Source organism: Lycorma delicatula, chromosome 13 (genome assembly GCF_047948215.1).
Source record: "Lycorma delicatula isolate Av1 chromosome 13, ASM4794821v1, whole genome shotgun sequence".
NCBI classification, from domain to species: Eukaryota; Metazoa; Arthropoda; class Insecta; order Hemiptera; family Fulgoridae; genus Lycorma; species Lycorma delicatula.
The window spans coordinates 6438715-6448363 of NC_134467.1; the positions used below are offsets into that span (position 1 = coordinate 6438715).

At 27.4% G+C, this 9649-nt stretch overlaps 1 protein-coding gene across 1 annotated transcript in view; it reads right to left on the bottom strand.

The window, feature by feature from the left end:
* The window catches only part of LOC142334118 (7SK snRNA methylphosphate capping enzyme-like), a 56405-nt gene extending 55904 nt beyond the window's left edge, over positions 1 to 501 (bottom strand). Inside the window, exon 1 of the mRNA XM_075381843.1 lies at positions 378 to 501. The gene's annotated coding sequence lies outside the window, so the exon portion shown is untranslated. The remainder of the gene's footprint in view (positions 1 to 377) is intronic.
* Positions 502 to 9649: the final 9148 nt, after the last annotated feature.

Genomic DNA, 9649 nt, shown 5'->3' on the forward strand with positions numbered 1-9649 from the left:
TGTACAAAAATAAAACAGCACCGGTTTCCTAAAAGTAACCTTTAGATATATTTGCTAACTTAAAAAAAACGTAAGTAAAAATTTATAAATAAAAATAATTACTTTTCACGCGTCAAAAATGATTTGTGAAAATAAGGGCAACGTCTTCTATCAAATTATACTAAATAACTCTTAAACTGATACATGAAACAACAAATTTAACGTACCTGCGGATAAAGCGATTAGAAACGTTTGAACACGCACTTAATCTCGAGGGAAACATATGTCAACGCATGCGCAGTTACGTTCCACCATATTGGCATAACTACACCAAAGGGAACACATAAATTTTAAGTCTTTTAAAGCATAATCGTAAATGAATTACCTTCTTTACTTACCTAAACTTCAATTACTCGCAAATGATGTAAATAAAATCGAAAAACTTTCAATACAGCTTCTATAAATCAAGAGAACTCCTGTAATTTATTACACCAGAAGCGTATACGACCGACTACAACGAGCCACCATGTATAACTCAACGAAACCAAGGTGTTGCACTTCGTGTTGGTCCGTCAAATTTCGTTTTAGCAAGTACCGAATTTAGGAAACGACAGACATTACATTACGATCTTATTAGTACGTTTAACCGATTCGTCTTTTATACTACAATTATAGTAGATAAAAACAGCATTTGTCCTGTAATTCTGTATAGTAGTAATATCAATTTCAGAATATTGTAATACAGTTATTAAATATAAACCTAACGATATCTCACTTTAATTACGTCTAATAAAAGTTATCAGGAATAAATATTTCTGACTTTATTTTCTGTAAGATTTAATCGATATCACAGTAGTACACACACATGTTACTTCATTAATGACGACGATATCAAGTATTACTAGTGATCTCTACTGGCCAAATAAAAAAAACATTATAATACGAGTTTTGAAAACGCTTTATCTGTGTGTTAAATGCACTTGGATTAGTTTCGACGTAATCAGTAATAAATCAGGGATAAAACTACGGTAACAGGTATAATAAAAAATACGTGTAAATAAATACATAAGTAAATAAATCATTATAAATTATGGAAATGAAATTTCTCTTTTTATATATTATATTTTTAATATCCATGTATTCTTTTTTTAATTTTAGTAGTTTTTTTTTGTACCGGTAACTTAACTGATTTATATTATACCTTTTAGTATGTTTTATAGTTTCACCATTATATAAAAAATAAAAATTTGAATTAAAATTCTGAAATTTGAGTAACTTATTATGAATAAACAAACAATAAAAAAATTTAAATTGAAATTATTGTTGGTTATCAAACTTGTAGTGTTATTGAGAATGACAAATAATATTATTAATATTATATTGTACTATTATTAGTATTTTTATATAAAAATAATTTTAGGTTATTCAGACTAAAAACATTTTTTTTATTATATGAAAAATAAATTATTTGATTTGTATTGGGATGTAAAAATAATTTCATCACATTTAGTGTGCTTGTAAATTACATGTTTTTTGTATTTAGTTTGATAGATTTACTTAAAGCGTAAAGTTTACTTCTTTTAATGAATATTTTGGTACACACATTCAGTTTCTATGACAATGTGCAAAGGTAGCTTCTGTTTTTGTATGTCATGAGTATGAGTTCATTCAAGATTTATCAAAATTCTATAAACTTCTTCTAGTAAGAAATTTACAGCTTTAGTCTTTTTTTTTATTTTTGGTAAATATTAATATTCTTTTTTTTAAGTGCCATCAAATTGTCATTAGCCACTTAAAAAGGTCAACAGGATGCTGTGAAATTTGCCCACCTGTATCCAGTATAAGAATCCATTCGTTAAACATGGCTTTAACCACTGGCATTCTACCTTTATTTACATCCTTCAATCATAGGATGCTACTCTGTGAGATGTTTCATATACCATGAAACCATATGATTATATATATTTAGGTAGATTTTTTTAAATACTTCTTTTTTTAATTAATGACCCAGTTACCTTTCAGTGACTAAGATAGTGGTTAACACTATCTGAAGAATTTATATTTTTCAAAAGCATATTTTTCACTAAATAAATTATAAAATATCTGATACTGTATAGTACATTATAACTAAAAGCAGTTCTTTTTATTAAGTCATATTGATTAAATTGCAATTACCAATTATAAAAAGTAGCTTTTGGAAATAATATATAATTCAGGTGATAAAATATGGAACAGTTTATACTGATTTATGAAAATTGAATCACTATGAAGTGTAATTAAGACAATATAAGGATATTGGTGTATCGTCATCGAGTGTAATTCAGTAAAATACTTTGGCTTACGAGAAAGGTGCTTATTATTTTTCCATTGTCATTTTTAATAAATTACTGAACCCTTTAAAAAAATTTCTCATCGATTTATTTAAAATACAATTAAAAGGTTTTCTTTTGCAGGAACAAGATTACAATATGAATTTTTAAATAATACTAATGAAGCGATTTTAAAAAAAAACTGAATTTTCTGCATCCTGTTCAACATGAGCATGAATATTTGTTTAAATAATTTTTGTATTAAATTCATTTGAATTGTGGATTATTTAGTAATTATTTTTTATATTTAGTACCATCACATACTTAATTTAATACCACTTCATGTAGTTATATTTAAAATGATTAATATGGACTTCAATAACATCAATTTTTTAATTTATAGTTAATTATGTATTTTGTAATGCTGTTCTGATCAAAAGAATCAAGGTTTTACCATGATTTTCCTTGGAATGATTTTACCATGATATTCCTTATGAGAAATTCACCAATTTCTGAACCAGACAGGTGTAGATCACACACATTTGTCATGCTAATCTTGAAGTACTTATTAATTTTTTATAACAGGAGGAAGGTTAACAAAAAAAATAAATAAATAAAATTTACATTAAATTTTATTTTAATTAAAATAAAAAAATTAAATGCAATTACTATAACAGTCACAAAATAACTAATTATCAAAAAGTATGTAGGTAATAAAATTTCTTATGAACAAAGCTTTTCAATCGAATATTTTTTCTTAATTTGTAAAAATCTTCATGTAATTTTTTTCCATTTATTATTTAATACATTTTATCTTCAAATATGTTCCTGAAACACTAATAATATTTTTATTACTTCATAAAAATTGTTTTTTCTCTTAAAAAAAATAATATATATATATATACATAACATTCTTTTTAAATATGTTATATATATATACAATTTTTTTCTTAAATATAAAGATGAATTAAGATAATACATTAAGATAAAAGGAAATTTGTTATGAAATTAATTAAAAATATGTGAAACAGCAGATGCAGAAATGAAAGATTGTCTGAAACAGCAATACTTCTAATTTTTAAAAATTAAATAATACTTATATTACTTACACAAAACACTTTGATATTAAAAAAATATCAAAATTTGATAAGATTAAAATCATTAACTGAAAGTTTCACTGAAGACCTGAAGTGGATTGTTACATATGAACATTTTCTTCCTGTTAAGAAAGTAAACAGTTTAAGAACAGACTATTTATAATTAAACTTTTCTGTTTATTGTTAAGCTCTAATTAACAACATTTCCTAGCCTGTAAAACAGGGATGTAATCAGCTACAGGTACATTCACTGATAAATAAGGGACACAACTGCCTACAAGCCCCAAACCAGTAAAAATACCAGTTAAAGTGTAGCTTTGCTAAACTTTGCTGATTTGCTTTATGTAATTATTAACAGTTTTTGATAATTCAATTACAGTTATTAAACTTTAACTGGTGCTAGAGTTACTAGTTTTCAACAGCCAGTAAGTAAACCATGCATTTGTTTTATGACCACAACTCATAAAATCATATTATGACAAATTCCTACCATGTTAAATTTTATACTTGATGTTTAGTTGTAGGGCTTTAAATTATTTTGAAAAAGCTAGCAAAGGAAAACTTTCTCGGGCTATCCCTAGATTTCAACAAATGTTTAAATGGAAATAATACAATAAAACTATTTGTTAAATAAAATTTATGTAATTGGTCTTAGTTTTGTTTACTTAAACTCCTTGGTCAGTAGTTCAGTGTAGTCCAAAGTGTTTTATTAACAATTCTGATTTTTTTCTCACTTATACCTATATATAGTACTGCATAATTTTTAATGGTAAAACATCACTTGTTCAAGGAAATCAAATCAGAGTAAAATTTTTTACTAAAAAATTTACAATTGTCATATTTGTACAAAAAATTTGCATAATTAAGTTATTAATAACTAAAAACCAAATGATGTATTTGAAATAAAAATTTGTCAATTGCATGGATGGGAAAGTTATACAACTTTTGCTGTAATATTTTATTAAAAAAATATATTTTTATTTTAAATTGTTTATTTATCTTGAAACATTTAAAAGTGAAATTTAAAATCTATTTAGTATATAAGGGTATTGAAGTAAAAGTCACAAATAAACAACGGTAAACTCGACCAACAAAAAGGGCCAAAGGTGCTACTTTTGTACCAATATGAAATACTCCAAGTGTACCGTTGTAAATGAAGATATCATTTTGAACTCAATCCTGAGTTATCAACCGACAGCTACTATAAAAATTAATTTCCATTGCCATCACTCTACTTTTTAGTCTGAACTGGAAAGTCCACAATTCTGATGTGTAAGTGGATGTATTTTCAACAAAGGAACTGAATATTGTCTTCTTGTGTTTTATTATTTGATAATGCCACAAAACTGGGTGCAAAATTTTAGTACTCAATCAATTTTACCCACCTTTTCCAAAATATCATTATCTTGTCTCCCATCAATTATCAAAATCGTATCAAGATATCTACATTCTTGAACCAATGTTTATCACCCCTTTCTTTGCATTAATCTCCTTTCTCTCACCTCTAATGAGCATATATTTTGTTTTCTTTGAGTATGACAAGTGGAACTTGTCATACTCCAATTCATGTATTCTACATCACATGGGTCTTTGGGCAGCACAACCTGATCCTCAGCAAACAATAGAGTATATGTACTTTACTATTGAGACTACTGATGGGAATGATCGTATTTGTATCATCCCCATCTTATATTTCGTTATCCAGTTCTTAAGAACATAATTTATAAAAAATTTAAAAAGAACAGGGGACAAAGGGCATCCTTGTCTTGCCTTCTTACTGTTGCTAGATATCCCCATGGCTGTTGATTTGCTATTGGGTGCCGCCCCTGGCGATGTGGTAAGTATGCCAACTAGATGGTTGGAGGGTTCTCGGGAAATAAAATATTCAGGGTGTACAAAAACTAGTACTGCTGCCTTGCAGTTAGGAGTTGGTTTCTTCAAAGGTTAAGGGAAGAAAACTGAAAAAAAATTACCCATTCCTACAGGTTGGGGGTTTGAGAAATGGGCCTGCTCCCCATCATCTAGATAACCTAGAATTGGAAAAACCCCTAAAAATAAGCCTTGGAATGCTATAGTTGATTTAAAAAATTATTTTACATTAAAAAAATATAATATCTGTTAAATATTTTAATCTTAATGTATACGTACATTAAGTTTTTGTGTTTTAAATTTAAAATTCTACACTACAAGTATGTGAAATGAGTGTAACAGCCAAGTAAATCTGTGGCATATCTAAAAAAAAAAACTATAATAGAATTAATTGCCTCTATATAGCAACTAACTATTACTACATGCATAGCAAGAAGGTAGCTTTTTTATATCAAGTGCAGATGTAGTGAGTTAGTAAAACAATGAAAGCCCAAAATTCTACTCCCTCATAGTATAATTTAAAAAAAAATACATAATGAATTTTTTGTTTCAATAATCATAATAAATATAAAATCATTTATTAGATCACTACTTAGTTGAATATTGTAATTATATAAAACATATTTAATATCTGAGACAGACTTATAGGCCACATACTAAGGCATCCTGGAATAGTCGCTTTAATATTGGAAGGACAGGTAGAAGGGAAAAATTGTGTAGGCAGGCCACGTTTGGAGTATGTAAAACAAATTGTTGGGGATGTAGGATGCAGAGGGTATACTGAAATGAAACGACTAGCACTAGATAGGGAATCTTGGAGAGCTGCATCAAACCAGTCAAATGACTGAAGACAAAAAAAAAAAAAAAAAAAAAAAAAAATATCTGAGTATTTAAATACAAACAGTGAACTCCCTACAAGTGTTGACCACATTGGATCTGAATGGTCATTGAACCAACAAAATGTAGCATTTTTTTTTAAACAATAGTAATCAATTCTTGTAATAATACAATCTAAATTTATTTACTTTAAATGAGCAATTTAATTGAGTAGCATTAATGCATTTCTTTTCTTTTAGAGAACTTTTTTTTATAGAAATTCCCCTTTTAAAACAACATTTCTAATTCTTATATGAAAAAGGAAAACCGCAGAATTGAAATAGATAACATAATTTAAAAAAAAGCTGTTTAAAAACTCTAGTGAAATTCTGCGCAAGAAGACAGACTTTTCATATCCAAAACCCTCTGTATTTTGGTTATAAATGCACTGATGTTTTCAGAGTACAATGCACTACATATGTTCGATTAACCGGTAGACCCTATATACAAGCATCAAATTTCAACTCACTCACCACTGTAACTCACTGCATAACTGCATATGAAATATACACCACAATACCCTGATGTATCAAATTTTTTTTGACCTTAAATTGAGCATAAATCAAGAATGACTCGACTAATTTTCATAAACTTTTACATGCACAACTTCACCACTACAGCACATATAAATTTCAATGAAATTTGTAGAGTAGTTTTGGAAATTTTTAAGCCTCAATATTTTATATATATGCCTATTTATATAAATATATTTAAAAAAAAAAACAATTTAAGTTATTAGTATTTTCTCACTCCTAGAAACAAAGAAAATTCATTTTCACCCCACTCCCACTATGTGATCGAATGTAATACCATACTTTTCTTCAAAAAGTTGGTAAAAAATACCAAACAAGAGTATGAAAAACAGAAAACTGGATAGGGAAGACAAGACATTTAAAAATATCTACAAAACATTAGTAATTACTCTGATGCTTTTTAACATTTTATGATGAATTAATTAATTTAAGAATAATTAAAAAAATAAAGACAATGAAAAAATCTGAAAATGAAATGTTTCATGGATCCTTATGTAGAAGAGAATTGAATTCAAATCACACATATAAATGTGAAGGTTAGTGGAACTGTCTGTCTGTCTGTTTGCAACAGCATCACATGAGAAGCATCAAATGACTGATTGCTTTCAAATTTTCAGGATATATTTGGGTTATCCCAGGGATGGTCTTAACTCATAGATCGAGGCCCTAGCCCCCTTGGGGGGTTAAGATATTCATTAAAAAACAAAGATTAATCCTTTTACTTCATTATATTTCTGTCACCATGGCAACAGAATTACAATGAAGTAAAATGATAAATTTTTTTTTTCTTTAATGAATATCTGTAAAATATTATGTGAATATTCTCACAACAATGAGGATAACAAATGTGTCAGGGGTGCAGGGGCGGAGCCCTCTGGTCAACTATCTAGTTGGCCAGCCCCTTTGCTTGCCCAACTAGTTGGGTGAGCAAAGCAAGCTCTGATCAGGTAGTTGTAATATATATCATTATATTTTAAAATTACAATTTTTTATATTACTGGTATAAGAACTCTGGAACTTTATTGCAATTATGATTAAAGCAGATGACTTCTGAATCTTGTTCACGATATAAATAGTGTAAAAAAGGTGTAATATATCTATCCTTCACATCAAGGGCTTTGCCCTCGATAGACTATGCTTAGGAGGAAAATTAAGTTGAATATTAAAATATGAAGGTAAAAAATTACGTAAAAAAAAATGATGTACTCTAAGAGTAAAATATAAAGATATGGAACCCATGGTTACTGAATCTTCTCACAACCTTAACCGATTGTAATCAAAATTAAATAATATTTGTGATTCACATTCAGAAGTTATTGTGTAAAATTTCATAAAAATTGATCTAGTCTGAATATATAAAGTAAAACAATAACTGAAAAAAAAAAAAATAGAACAAATTAAGTCTATTATTCCCTACCCCTGAATGAAAATTTGCTAATACATACAAAAGTAATATACTAATGTAATGGAATCATCTAATCATTACAAGAATGTGATTTTGAACCAGAAATGGTTCAAAATTTGCTCTCATTTTTTTATGGGGGTTCGAATGTGATCAAAACCATCAGAAATTATATTAGCTACTTAAGGGGTATTAAATAATGTAAAAAAATTTACCTTCCCTTAGTGTAAAATTTTGAGATAATGGCTCATAACGTGGAGGCTTGTATCTCTTTGATCCCTTTATCAATTGTGACCAAACTTAAATCTCACTAATGCCTCTCATACAGAAATCACACGCCAAATTTCATCCAAATTGATCCATCCAGTTTGAAAATATCAAGAAAAATACATACATATCCTTCCAGAACTTTTCAATGGTAAAATTGTGTGTTTTTGGTTAGAAGGAATGATGAAACTTTTAGATCTGCAAAAGTCTTGACATGCAAAATTTGACTTTCATCATATCATCATATTGCTATACAACATTACTATTTCATCAGAGAAGTGAAAATTATTCCTCAGTCCTGAGAATTTAAATAAAAAAATTTATGTTCTTTTTCCTGTATTAATGATACCTGGCTTATCTAGAAACAAAAAGTAATTTTCTAACAGAAAATTACTAGTTTTGTTTCTTTTAATATTATTTTTAAATTATTAAATGATATTATGATATGAAGTAAACGTGAAATTCAAAAAATGCTTGCTATCTGGGATCTGAAAAAATTAAAGAAAAGAGCTTGACACTGGTGGTAATCAAAAAAGAGAAAATGCAAGGCGTTAAACTAAAACTAAAATTAAGTCTGTGAAATGGTAAAATATCTTTTTAATGAGCAAAAATTGAAAAAATTAGTGAAGAGTTGGGAAGAATGAAAAATTTTTATCAGAGTACATAAGAACTGGTTTAGAATGGGTGCGCAAAGTTAGAGTAAAAAAAAGGGTTTACTTGTACTTCTGTAACTGAGAACAATCATAAATACAGAATGTTTGTTCAGGTGTAGGTTAAATAAATAAATTTTTTATTTTGATTAGAACATAATAATTGCATTGTAATTATTTAAAATACAAACAAATTATAAAAATATTAAAGTAAATAAGTGAAGATACAAATTATAAATAAATAATAAAACAATTCAAAAGGTGTTACTAAAGATTATTTGAGAATATATTTTAAAATTCAGGTTTTGTTTTTAAATTGGTATTATTTAAAAACCACTGTCAGAATGATACTGTTTCTGTAAAAATGTATTTTAAATAAATTGGTAAAAAAAATTTTTAAATGTTTGAGAACTTCTTAAAACAGGAATTGCCCTTTATCATAATCAAAGTATTGTGTTGAGTAATATGTTGTTTAAAGTAATTGTACTTCTAATTATCTTTTAATAATGCTTTTATCACTAGCAGACTTTTATTATAATGGCATTGTCTCAAGACAAATTCAACAGCCATCATAATGTTAATGTACAGGTTGTTATGTGGCAGTAAATATTTTTGAAAAAGAAAGAGTGAAAGTAATAAAATATTAAGTCATTACTTAAAAAGATTT